Raw genomic sequence first — 12,948 nt, forward strand, 5'->3', positions numbered from 1 at the left:
TTTTTTTAGAGATGAACTTACCTATATGCCCTTCCATTAAAACAAAAGAAAGAGTGCTGAAGAGATTGTCTTCTACCTATGCTTCTTCAACCTTTGTTTTCTTCAACCTTGGAAAGGCTCCGGGGAAAGGATGGTTACCTATATACCCTTTTAAAACATAAAGTACAAATTTTAAGATTCATGGAATTTGAGTTCTTGGGAGATGACATTGATTACCCCTTTTCTCAGCTTAGGGTTCATGAGGAGTGGAAGGATGGCAGATGGGTTTCTTCCCAGTGAAAGAGGGTTTATGGGATTTGAATTTCTAGGGTTAATTATGAACTTTAATGTGGTGGATTCTTGTTGATCTCGCTCTCCATTGAACAGGCCAAAAGAACCCACAAGAATGTCCTGTGGATTGCCAAAGAGCTCCGGAAGCTGCATAGGGAAGGGATCAACAATGCCACCAATTCTGACTCTGGTAGCAGTGTTTTTTGCTACAGTGGCATTTGCAGCAATCTTCACTGTACCTGGTGGGGATGATGATAATGGGATGGCAGTGGTGGTGAGCAGGCCTTCATTCAAGATCTTCTTCTTATTTAATGGAGTTGCACTCTTCACATCCTTAGAAGTCGTGGTGGTACAGCTCACACTGGTTAGAAGGGAAACAAAATCAGAAAGGAGGGTTGTGAAGGTGATTAAGTTGATATGGTTGGCATCTGTGTGCACATCAGTGGCGTTTATTGCTTCCTTGTATATAGTGGTGGGTCGACGTCATCAGTGGGCAGCAATTCTGGTTACTGTCATTTGTGGGGGGGGAGGGTGGAAGCATGACATAGTGTTGAAGTTTAAGCGAAACCGATCTGTCACAAAAAGGGAGAGGTATTCAAGATTGGTGATTAACAAGAAAAGTTGAAGATTCGAGAATGAAATGGGTGATAGAAAATAAATGCGGAATGATTCATGAAGATCGATAAGCATGCATGACAAACACTACAAAAACACGTTTTAAGCATACCTGAATCCATGGTTGAAGAATAAGAACTCCTCAATTTCTTCTTGTATGCTCCTCGTACAACACGATCAATGTTGGTCTAGTCTACCCTCTTTCCTTTTTGCTTTTGGTCGTTAGCATCACTTAATGGGTTAGTGATAACTATATATAGGGGTGAGGGTAGGGACCAACCCTGCAATAAAATTAGGGTTTCCTCCCCATTAAGGAAACAATATCTTAGGTCCACAAATAGTAATAAATATTTCATACCATTAAGGTGTGCTAATAGAATCTAATATCTCCATAGAGATCACTTATCAATAATATTGGATTCTTTCTGCTTACTCCATCTGTCGTCAACACCACTAAATCGGTTTTGAAAACAAATCTTTGACTATGCTAGCCCACCTAATAGAAAATCTTACAATGGGCTCTTTTGATTCTGATTGTTTTTCTTGGTATCCAGAACCAGATTGTCTATTTTTTTATTTTTTTTTCATTGATGGTAATACAGTCTTTTGAGGTTTAAAACTAACGGCATACTAACACCATCAAAGTCAAGGGAGGGGGTGTAATTCCTTCAAACCCTTGGATCCACGTATAATTTTGATAAAATGAAAGGGAGTGAGATGTAATTTTCCCATATAAATTTTATAAACTAATCATAGAAACAGATTTAATTAATTTAACTTAATGTTAAGACTACCAACAATTAATAGAAAACTTAATTATTAAACTATTAAAGCTGACAATTGGACTACTAAGGAATGATTGACTAAGCCTACACGATCAAGCCTATCACCTAAGTTGAAGCTCAATATAAAAAACTTATTTTTATAACTTTTCTTGACCATTCATAGGGATAATTACAAAAATAGAGAATGAAATATTTCCATGGAATTTGGCCTCACAGTCGTTGCACTTTGTCATGGAATTTTCATATAAGCGATAACCACTTTCACATGTAGAGATGAGCTTTAAAATCGTATGATGAATCTTAGTCAAATCGGACAATATCATAACGTGTGGGATCCGCCATGAATTGTGCTACTTTAGAAATCATCGATTCATGCTGAAATTTGTAAGATCCAATTTTGTCGATGAGAAACATCTTGTAATAAATGACCCTATTCCTCTAACCATTGGTTAGTACTTGTTATGTTCCACAATGCATATGTTTTTTTTTTGGCTAAAAATGGGTATCCAAGCCTTCGGCGCACTAAACACCCCGTGTGAGTGGCCCAAGGTGTGCTTAGTGGGAGTCAAACTTAGGATGTCTGGATTTATGACTCGTACCAAGTCTATTGCTCACCAACTGTGCTACCCCCTTGATTCACAAATGCATATGTTAAAATCAATTAAGTATTAGTAAAAGAGATTCCATGTCATCAATAATCAATAGCAGTAGTCTTTTGTATGAGAGCTAACCTAACTTGACTACAAAGCCTAAACGATGTCTCTTAAATATATGTATATATATATATATATATATTTTTTTTTTTTTTTTTTTTTTTTGAGAGAGAGATGGGGTGGGGTAGGGTTCTCAAGTCAAACATGAATAAACAACTCCTAGAATAAAATTCACTAATTGAACCTTACCGTATTGACTACTTATAAATAAAGTACAACTTATTAAACACCTTCTTATGCATGACTTGGCTCGTCCAAGCAATCAAGGAAGGCTTGTTTTGGAAGTTTGCATCATATAAGCTTAACCCCAATTTGATTCACTCGTCCTATGTAATTAATTAGGCAACTCTGGGGGGACAGTTTCTAAAACTTGGGATGGGTCTCGGGATCGGTCAAGCTCATTACTGATTCAATACCAAACCGGATTGTTCTGAATCAGCCTCTATTGGACAGATGTACTTTTACTTTTCAATAAAAAAAATTAATTTTTTATTACTTTTTTACCCTTGGGTCTTACCCCTGTATTGGAATCAGATCAGTTAAGATTTGGAAAAGGCAAAACGGATATTGAACTAATCGGCTCGATAATGACCTATTTAATCTGAGTTTTAGGATTATGCTTGGGATTATAGTTAAACCTATAAGGGAAAATTATATGATTTCCCACCTTTGGGTTTTCCTTCACAAAATTACCCATTTAAAGTTTCAGTCAACAAAAATACCCGAAATAAAGTTTGAGTTTACAAAATTATCCACCCAAAGTTTTAGTTGTCAAAAATACCCAAAATCAGGTTTCGGTTTACAAAAGTAACAAAAATAGTGATTCTCTTTCATCTTCCATACAATCAGGTATTTTTGTTAACTAAAACTTTGAGTGTGTAGTTTTGTAAACCTAAACCTGATTATTGAGTGGGTAGTTTGTACACATAAACCTGATTTTGGGTATTTTTCTTAACTAAAACTTTGGTTATGAAAACCCAAAAATGAATAATCATGTAATTTTCCCAACTTATATCTAGATAGAGTCAACAGCCTTTTGCAATCATGTGATCTTTTAATCATCGTATGTATGTCTTACTAAATTGCAGTTTATCTTGCTAAGGATGTGGCCAAAATCAGGTGTGTCTAGTGTGGAAATTTCTTTTCCAAACTATCAGGTAAGAGATGCTAGATGATATAAATACCAAATCACGGTTTAGATTTTTCTGAAAGCATTTTAGAGAACTGCAGATAGCAATGCCGAAGGTGGGGATTCTATTTCGCATTGTTTGTTTCTTTATCTCTTCTTTTTTTTTTTTTTTTATAAATTTCCATAATATTTAGCAAAAAAATCTACAATTTTCAAATTCATATTTAATGTTTCTTGAGCATCCAAATGGATAATTAAAAAAACGCAGGTGATGGAATCGTTTATTCATGAGATCAGATGAGAAACACCTATTAGTAAATGGTCGTAGTCCTCTACCATTGTATTAATAAAGATTCAAATACTCTTACCCAAAATAATATATATATATATATATATATTTATTTATTTTTATATCAAAAGTCTACATCATCTAAAAATAAAAAGCATTGTCTTCTTCGAATTTATAAGTAATGTCCTCCTACTGATCAACAATAGGTTCAACATTCACATCATTCCCACAATAGTCCTCACCAACGTCATGTATAAGTTATGAAAGTTAGTATCTAGGAAAAAACTCAGTCAGTAGAACTACTACACTAAACATGTCTGAAATCACAATCATACAACCAATACCAGGAAAAGACATATATAATATAATATAACATAAAAAAATTTTAAGAAAAAAAAAAAACCACACATGATTTTAATTTACTAATGTTATTTAATCAATTTTAAAAACAAGTAACTAACATTATCTAATCAATGTTCAATTTGAAAAATTCTACTATATACGCATAATGCAAATCATGGAATAAAATTCAATTTGTTCCTCATTTTTTTCATGTACATAACATTAGGTTTACAAAATCATATTCTTTTTCATAACAAAACACCATGAAATTAAAGGTTTAGAATAGATCTAGTGTTCATAAAATTATGTTTTGGATAATACTTATAAACATAAACAAGTTAAGGTAGAAGTTCCACTCACCTTAATGTCGTTTCAAATATTGGTTTCGTTTATCATTCAAAATAGAACAATCTTTGTATCTTCCTATACAATTGCGTCAAAATTTTACCTTAACCTATTCTCCCTACTGACATAGAAAATTAGTATCTCTGGAATTCCAAATAATTTGAAATTATATCCTATTGAAACCTCAAACTCATATATATAAGTCTCATATGAAAATAATATCAGAAAAACCTTCTTAGGTTAAGTACCAATCCCCGAGGTTTCGGAATGAGATGAGAGAGAAACTCTGTGGTGGAGCTGGACTTGGATACTGACAGTGATGGTGATTCTCATGGTGGCTGCCCTCCTGATAGAGGTAAACAGAGACGGTTAACTGACTTCTGGAGACTAGTGAATACCTTGCAGCCCCCACCACCATCGATTGCAGAGGATAGATCTGAGCAAGACAATAGCAAGGCAATTGCGGAGGAGATCTTGGCCAGGGATTCAGCAGTGAATATGGAGATAGGGAGGGAGGGAAAGAAATAGTCCTATGATACGATTGCCCGTAGAATTTTGCCAAACGTGGAAGATCTGCCAGATCCGATCCATGCAGGACCTACTAAAAGGTTTTTTTCCCTCAACTTCAATTGAAAACTAAAGAAAAGAAAAGATAGTAGGGCCCTTTAGATGGTTTTGTTTCCAGGTTCTAGGGGGGCTACTCTTCTTTTTGTCGATGGAGCCACTCTCCCTCGTTCCACTCGTCCGGCCCTCTTCACGAACTTGCACAATTGATGCCTTGTTCTGGCATACACCTTACTCGAGTAGGGGCAATGTTCGTTGCTTGTTTAGTAAGAGGCGAGCTCTTCAATAAATTGATGTATATTTCTCCCATCGCTAGACTTCCAGTACACACTATACATGATCTAGTTGTTCATTCTCTTCCACACTAACAATTAGAATGTCGTCGAAATAAATGAATACAAATTTGCCACTTATGCGATATTGCTAGGTCGCGCTTTTGCTCATTGTCCAAGATTTCCCACTGTTGCATGCCCCTGTGGAAGTCCCGGCCGTGCCTTAGTCCCAGTTTGGGTGATCATCTGAAAAGACCAACTAAGCATCATTGGCTTGGTTAGTCTTTACCTAACCAACTACCTAATCCTACACAGGCTCATCAAACAGCGCAACTAATAACACCCTTGAAGTTACAGCATGCGCTTGGCTAATCTATTTGCAATCTCATTAACCTTCTGAAAGCAATAAGAAATGCTCCAAGTAATTCCATCTATGTATCTCTTAAGAGTGTAGCCATATTTGTCTAAAACTCCATAGAATAGCTTCCTTATTAATATAAGATACTACCACTTTCGAATCGCACTCCACATAGGCAAGTCAAGCTCATAGTTTTTTTTTGCAATATTAATTGCCTTCATGTACTAATAATAATAATAATAATAATAATAATAATAATAATAATAATAATAAATGCATAAAATAAAATAAATAAAAAAACCCATGCCTTTGTGGGTTGGGCTCTCGTTCTCAATAGTGATATGTTTTACGATGGGCCACGTCCTGCTTGTTTTTGGACCCAACTTGTTTGTATTATTGTGACTTACATTTATCTAGCTTAATTATTGATGATATTTTAAAAATTAACATAAACTACATTAGGACCAGGCTCTTGTGACTTAATCCCATCATCAACCATGCATGGAATTCAAGAGAAAAGCAGCTTCATTAAAGGCTAATTATGCAACCATGACAGACACAAAACTTTGACCCAACCACATGAATGCATCTGATAAAATATATTCATATATATGAGCACGATCTTCCGAGCTTCCAAATTATACTTCTCCATCAATAAAAGAATTATAAGCTACAAATAAACCTTTTCTTTGTTTATATATATCATTAATGTGGCAAATGGACTTCTACAAAAAGGAAAAGGCACATATATAGGTTGGCCTAGTTGTATATGGGTTAAGGTTTTGGAGCTACAGGCCCAGTTGATCAGATATGTATTTTATTTCAGGGGTAGGCCTAACCAAGTTCTCCCATTAAAACCTACACATCTGTTAACCAACCATAATTGGTAGTTGGAGATGAGGGTATATGTAGTTTCAATTCAAAATACAGATATGGACCCAGTTTTCCTAAGGCCACGGGAATGGGCATGACTCGTTATAATCACGTACGATAAGTGGGGGAGATAGATGGGAAGATATGACGGATACATCTAGACCGTGCCATTGTCCAGTCACTGGTGGAGGAAAGCTGTCCTTAATATGCATTTTTTACTATGTACGGGGCATGCCATACCACACTGGACAGAGAAGGTGCGACCATGTACCTATCCTGCAACTCCCTCACCCCATCACTCCCATGTCCTCCACCCGCCCCTTCTCCACCCTCTCTCTTGCAATATTTCCTTGCACCCCCACTCCTCCCCCAAATGCCATTAGAGAAAGAAAATTTGATATACGTCTAACTAACAATCTATAGTCCTATAACATTAGAAGAAGCTTAGAACAGAGGAGTAAAGGGGGTGATGGAGTTTTAAAACTAGGGTGGGAGAAGTGAAAAATGAAGGGAAAGGAGAAAGAACTCGCCTTCTTCTTCCCTATGGAATTGATACTGAAAAGGTCCATGGGTCCTCCGAAATGTCATCGACCCCTTTGTTTCACTGCTCTGATTATCAGGAATTATCCTGGGTCCCAAGGTTGCTTACACTTGCAATGTGGAATTTAATTTCACCAACTTCTTTCTCAATTCATCCCTATTCAAGTTCATTTCTTCTGACACCTCGACACAGTCCTGCGTGCGAGGATTAGAAAGAAAATGTCGATTTCATTTGGCGGTGGGAGGGGGAGACAGGTTTACCAGAAGATTATGAAGGAATAGGACTACGATTACTTGAACGTAGTCCCCATTCAAGTTTGCTCAGTGAAAGACCTTCTCCTCTCAAAGAAGTTCAAGATGAATATTGCAAAATCAAAAGTCAGAAGATCAGTTGAGGTTCTCTATAGATGTCTGCCTTTGGGGCTCTCTAAATTAAATATTGAAGTCTAGGCAACCCAAGCCGCTCAGGGTCAGGTGGCATCTTTCGTAATGACTCAGGCTTTGATATGTGATTTGCTTTTCTAACTATGGAGTAGGGTCAAATTTTATGGTAGAGTTTGCAATGTTTTTCCATGGTCTACACTATGCTACCCAGAAAAATATAAACAAGCTGTGGATTGAATGCGACCGTGGTTACTTGCATTCAAAGTCAGAATATTCCCTAGTGTTATTTACAAAAGTGGTGGTTTATCAAGCATTAACTCAATCATATCTCATGGTATATCTCCCATGGATACCATGAAATAAATATTGTAGCTAGCTGATATATTGGCTTAGCAGTGAGCTAGAACAAAAGTTACTTCTTTTTGGGATAAAGCTCCGTCATTTATTCTTCATGAGTTGAGTTTGGGATTATCTGCGAAGACCTATATATCAATTAATATAATTCCAGTTTGTTTTTGTTTGCTTTGGATCCTTTTTTGCTAATGGCCATGCCAAAAGTGGAATTGTAATCCAAAGAGGTTCTAGTTTGTAATTACTCATTCTCTTTTTCTAATTATATATCTTTCCAACCTTTATCAAAAAATAAATAACTAAACAAAAAATCACTTAAAGATATACAAGGGTAAAAATAAAAAATTCACACTCTTAGCTGTAATTTCTTGAAATACAATCCCCCCATGTGTCATTTACTCCTAAAGAATTAGAGCAGGACTATTAAGGGATGATTGGCTCGGTCAATGTGAGTCATATGACCATCACGGCCTAGGCTTGTAATTGAAGTTTGCATAATCTAAGTAAAAACCCATTATAATAAAGTTATTCTATGTAATGGCTGCACTTGAATTATAATCAAATCTCTTACACTAAATAAAATATAAAAAGCAAAAATAAAATAAAAAACCTTCATCATCACGACATTTCCAATGGTTGTCATTATCGTGCATGTTATGAAATGACAATATTTTATTCTTATTGAAATAAGTAGTGCCTTGCACTAAATCAAGGAGGGAAAATAGATCAACTTTTTTCACAACTTTGGTTTCAACAAAATTTAATGTTGAGACAGCTGGTCTAAGCGTGGATCAAGTTCTCAAACAAGAATTATTCCTATACGGGCTGATCCACACAGATAAAATCCACCACAGAGTTGATTGTTAGATGGAGAATAATATGCCCTCGATCTTCTTTAGTATGGCTACCAAAGAAAGCCTTGCAACCATACCTCTAGTCAGATAAAGTACTTAACGTCCTAAAGAGAGTTGAGAATTTGTAATCGATGTTGACCGACTCATTGTATTTCCAGTAAACTCTGAATCCAGTGGAATCTCTTCCCCCAAATATTGAGATGGCAACTCTGGTAGTGGAAGCTCTTCCTCCAAATATCGAACAACTTGAAGCATGGATGGCCTTGCAGATGGAATGGAGTGAGAGCAAAGTAATCCAAGTTTTAACACCAATTCCATCTCCTCCACTTCATAATTCATTTCCAATTTAGGATCCACAGTTTCAAGAATTGTACCCCTACTCCAACTTGAGAACACCCATTCCACTAATACAATACGCTCTTCTGATGCTTGTGTTTCTATAGGCCTCCTACCGCAAGCAACTTCAAGCAAAAAAACCCCAAACGCGAACACATCCACACAAGGGTTTGCTTTGCCAGTTTTAAAAAATTCTGGTGCAAGATAACTAAACGTACCTACTACATTGGTTGTTCTAAAATCTCCTCCATGTTCCGTACCGGCGTTTGCCATTCTAAGGAGGCCATTGTCTGTAATGTGTGCTAAGCCATGCAGGCTTATGTGAACTCCTTGAAAGCCATTGTACGTGAAAGATAAATCTTCTTGTTGTGATGCTACGAATCTGCTAAGGATAAGAAACAACAGCACGTTCTGGAAGAATATTGTTTTCCACTTCATATTTTCCTTATTGCCAAAGGTTTTATGCACCAGGCACTATTCACGATTGATCTATAATATGGGAGTGAAATGACAAACACCCCACAAATTAAAGAATAGGAAAAAAGAACGTTCCGCCACTGCCGCCTTAAATCCAAGGGTCGTTTTACTCTGAGATGAGGTTGGACTCAGCCTTGTCCTATAAACCCGGGACTAAGGTGAATGAATGGAATTTTAATTTATTTTTTAATAAATGAAATAAATATATATATATATATATATGAGAGAGGGATAGGTATGCTAGCGTAGTACTTAGGAATTAGGAATGCTAGCGGGATATTAACTTTAGGATTTGTTCATCCTAAATATAACCGTTGGATGGAGAGAAAATGTTCAAAACTTCAATCCACCATTGCTACACTTTATCTCTCCCCTAATTCTATCTTCAGTCTCCTTCTCTGTCTACCACTCCCACTGTTCCTCTTCTTCTCCCTCCTTCTCTGACTCTGACTCTCACTCCAGTTCCTTTTCTTCTCCTTCTCTCTCTCTCAATCTGGATGCTAAGTTCCTCCTTCGTTCCACGACAAGCCACCACCACCACCTCCACTTCCAATTCCGGCTTCATCAAATCTAAACAAAAAGATAGAATTTTTGGACGAAGAAAGCCAACCGAGGTTCTTCTTCCAATCTCGCGTTTCTTCTTCTCAAAATCCTGAATCTGAAACCCAGAAGATCAACAAACCCTTGGCCTTCATCTACGTTTCTGTTTCTATTCTCTTGTTCGCTCCATCATTCTTTTTTCTTCATTCAGAAACCCTCTAATTCATCTTCATATGGTTCTCTTGGTCCCTCCCTATTGGCCCATTCGCTCCGATTGACATTACCAGCGGCGACATTCGTGTCAGTAAGGGCGAGGCTCTAGAGCCATTGCCAGATCTCAATCCGGCCCTCGAACTCGATGAATCAAAGAAAAAAGCTTCCAGTCGATGCCAGAAAGTTTCAAAATCTGTGGATTCCATGGTGAGCTCATTGTCACCTGTGGTTGTGACTGTTAACAGCTCAGATAAGAAATTCGAGAAAAATGATCAATCTTTCTCTTCCTCCACTGAAGAGAACATGCAAAACCAGGAGCGAAGAGACTCTGTCGAAGATGGAGAATAGAAGAAACAAGAGATTCAAGAGGAAAGCAACGAAAACCAACAGCAAAACCAAGAGGCTCAATAAGCCATCACTGAGAACAAACAAGTCAAGACCGCACATACGAAGGCAAAAACTGAAGAAACACAAGCAACAAGAGAGGAAGAGAGCAATGGAAACCAAGATCAACAGCAGGAAACCAGATTGTTTTCTTCCTCTAGAACAATTGCAGAGGGGAGTAAGAAAGTGGAGATATCTAAAACCTTATGAACGGCGGCATGGCAGAGTTCCAGCATGGCTTGAGTGGAGATATCTGAAACCCTATGAATGCCGGCATGAGATAGAATTAAGGGAGAGATAAGGTGTAACAGCGGTGAATTAAAGCTTTAGACATTTTCTCTCCATCCAATGGTTACATTTAGGATGAACAAATCCTACAGCTAATATCTCGGTAGCATAGGCTCTGTTTCATCGTCGTCATTCCTTAGCAAAATGAAAGTCCAATCCTAATCACAACTACTAAAAAAAAAAAAAAAGTAGCGCAAGGAAATTTATTTTCTAATAAGAATGTTTAAATTTGTCTTATTAAAAGAAAATGGTATGTTTAATTGGATTATTGAAAACTGGGCTTAGTGGTAGTCATGTGGACATAGTGGTCCTTTTGTAGATATCATACCTTAATTTTTTTTTTTTTTCAAGTAAATCTTAAATGAGTATTTTATAGTCCCCGAAAAATCAGGGACTGTAGAAACACGCCCCTGCCCCCAAAAATCAAAGGGCTGTTATTTACCAGAAAAAATCAAAGGGTTGTTCTTCTCCAAGATTAGGTTGTACTCAGCCTTGTCTTAGAAACTTGTCTTACAAACCTTTTTTTTATTATTTATTTTTATCTATAAAAGATAAGATATCTCTAAAAAAATGTAGTTAGGTTTCATTTCATCTTTATCGTTGCTATCAATAAAATAAAAACCCAACCCTAATGTCAACTAGAAAAATTTCTTTTAAAAAAAAAAAATAATAAAATAAATATTAGTGCAAGAAAATTTATTTTCTAATAAGAATGTTTAATTTGTCTTAGTAAAAGAATGCTATGTGTGATTGGATTATTAGATACTTGGCTTAGTGTTAGTCATGTAGACTCGGGTGGTCCTTTTGGAGATATCATACCTTAATTTTTTTTTTCAGATAAATCTTAAATGAGTATTAAGAGTCTGGCCTACTTGTTGTTTGATTGGTTTATATAATTAGCTTGGTTGACCCACCAACCCAAATGTAATGACTTGCGAGTTACCTTCCCATTTGGATATCTTCTCCATTGGTTAACAACGGAATTCGCCCTTGACGGAATGTCTTATACAGTTGAGTGGTCCAACCTTTCCACTCCTTGACCCATTCAAATAATCTTTTAAACCAAATATGTATCAGTTTGGTGTGGATGATAAGACCTTTTCGATTGCTGATAATGTAGGGTGCAATTTGTCATCATCAAAATTTTGTTCTCCAATGCTAAGTCAAAACTCAAGAGTGCGATTTTGAATAGTTCAAGAGGATAAGTGATTTTACTTGATCATGGTGGTTCTAATGCCTATAAGAAATAACAAATATGGATGCCCAAAATCAAAGTTCCAACGCTCAGCTTGATTTGTGGTACCTTGAAGGAGTTGTGATTCCTCAGATTTAGTGATCGGATTCGTTATGATGTGGGTTTTTTTTTTTCATTAAAGATCAGAAATTTTATTGAAGAAAGAGAAAAGAATACATCTCAAAAATACAATTTATAATCCCCCACATTCGGCATGGTCATCAGCAGGGGAGAACAAATTGAAAAAATTAAACATTAAATAAACCAAGACCTGAGTTCAAATAGATACTACTTGGAGGTGTATTTTTATAAGAATTAGCAAGATGGAACTGTGGAACTCGAATCTTGGTTTCTTCCCTGCTTTTCTTATGACGATTGAAGGGAATGAGCTTCTTTGAGTCACCATCTAAGATTGAGAGCCTAAAATTCTATTGACGAGCCCAATTGTCAACTAATGGGTCAAGTTCAGATTTTAAATTCATATATGGTCTTTACCAGAGGTACAGGTTTGCATCAGGTTATGAGGGAGAAAATGTGTTAGGCATTGACCCCGCCTGGAAAAACTGGTATTTATACCAGATATACTTAGATTTTGAATATCTTCCACAAAATTAACAGTCCTAGACCTACATGTATTGCTACATTTGATTGACTATGCTCGCATGCTAAAAATATAAAATGTGAAAGAGAAATAATATACTATTCAATCCTGACATGTTAATGTATTCTACATTATGCCAATTAAAGTTAGGGAGTTTACCAGTGTTCGGTCTCTGAATAATGCATAAAAGG

The sequence above is a fragment of the Macadamia integrifolia genome, unplaced genomic scaffold, assembly GCF_013358625.1.
Source record: "Macadamia integrifolia cultivar HAES 741 unplaced genomic scaffold, SCU_Mint_v3 scaffold986, whole genome shotgun sequence".
NCBI lineage: Eukaryota > Viridiplantae > Streptophyta > Magnoliopsida > Proteales > Proteaceae > Macadamia > Macadamia integrifolia.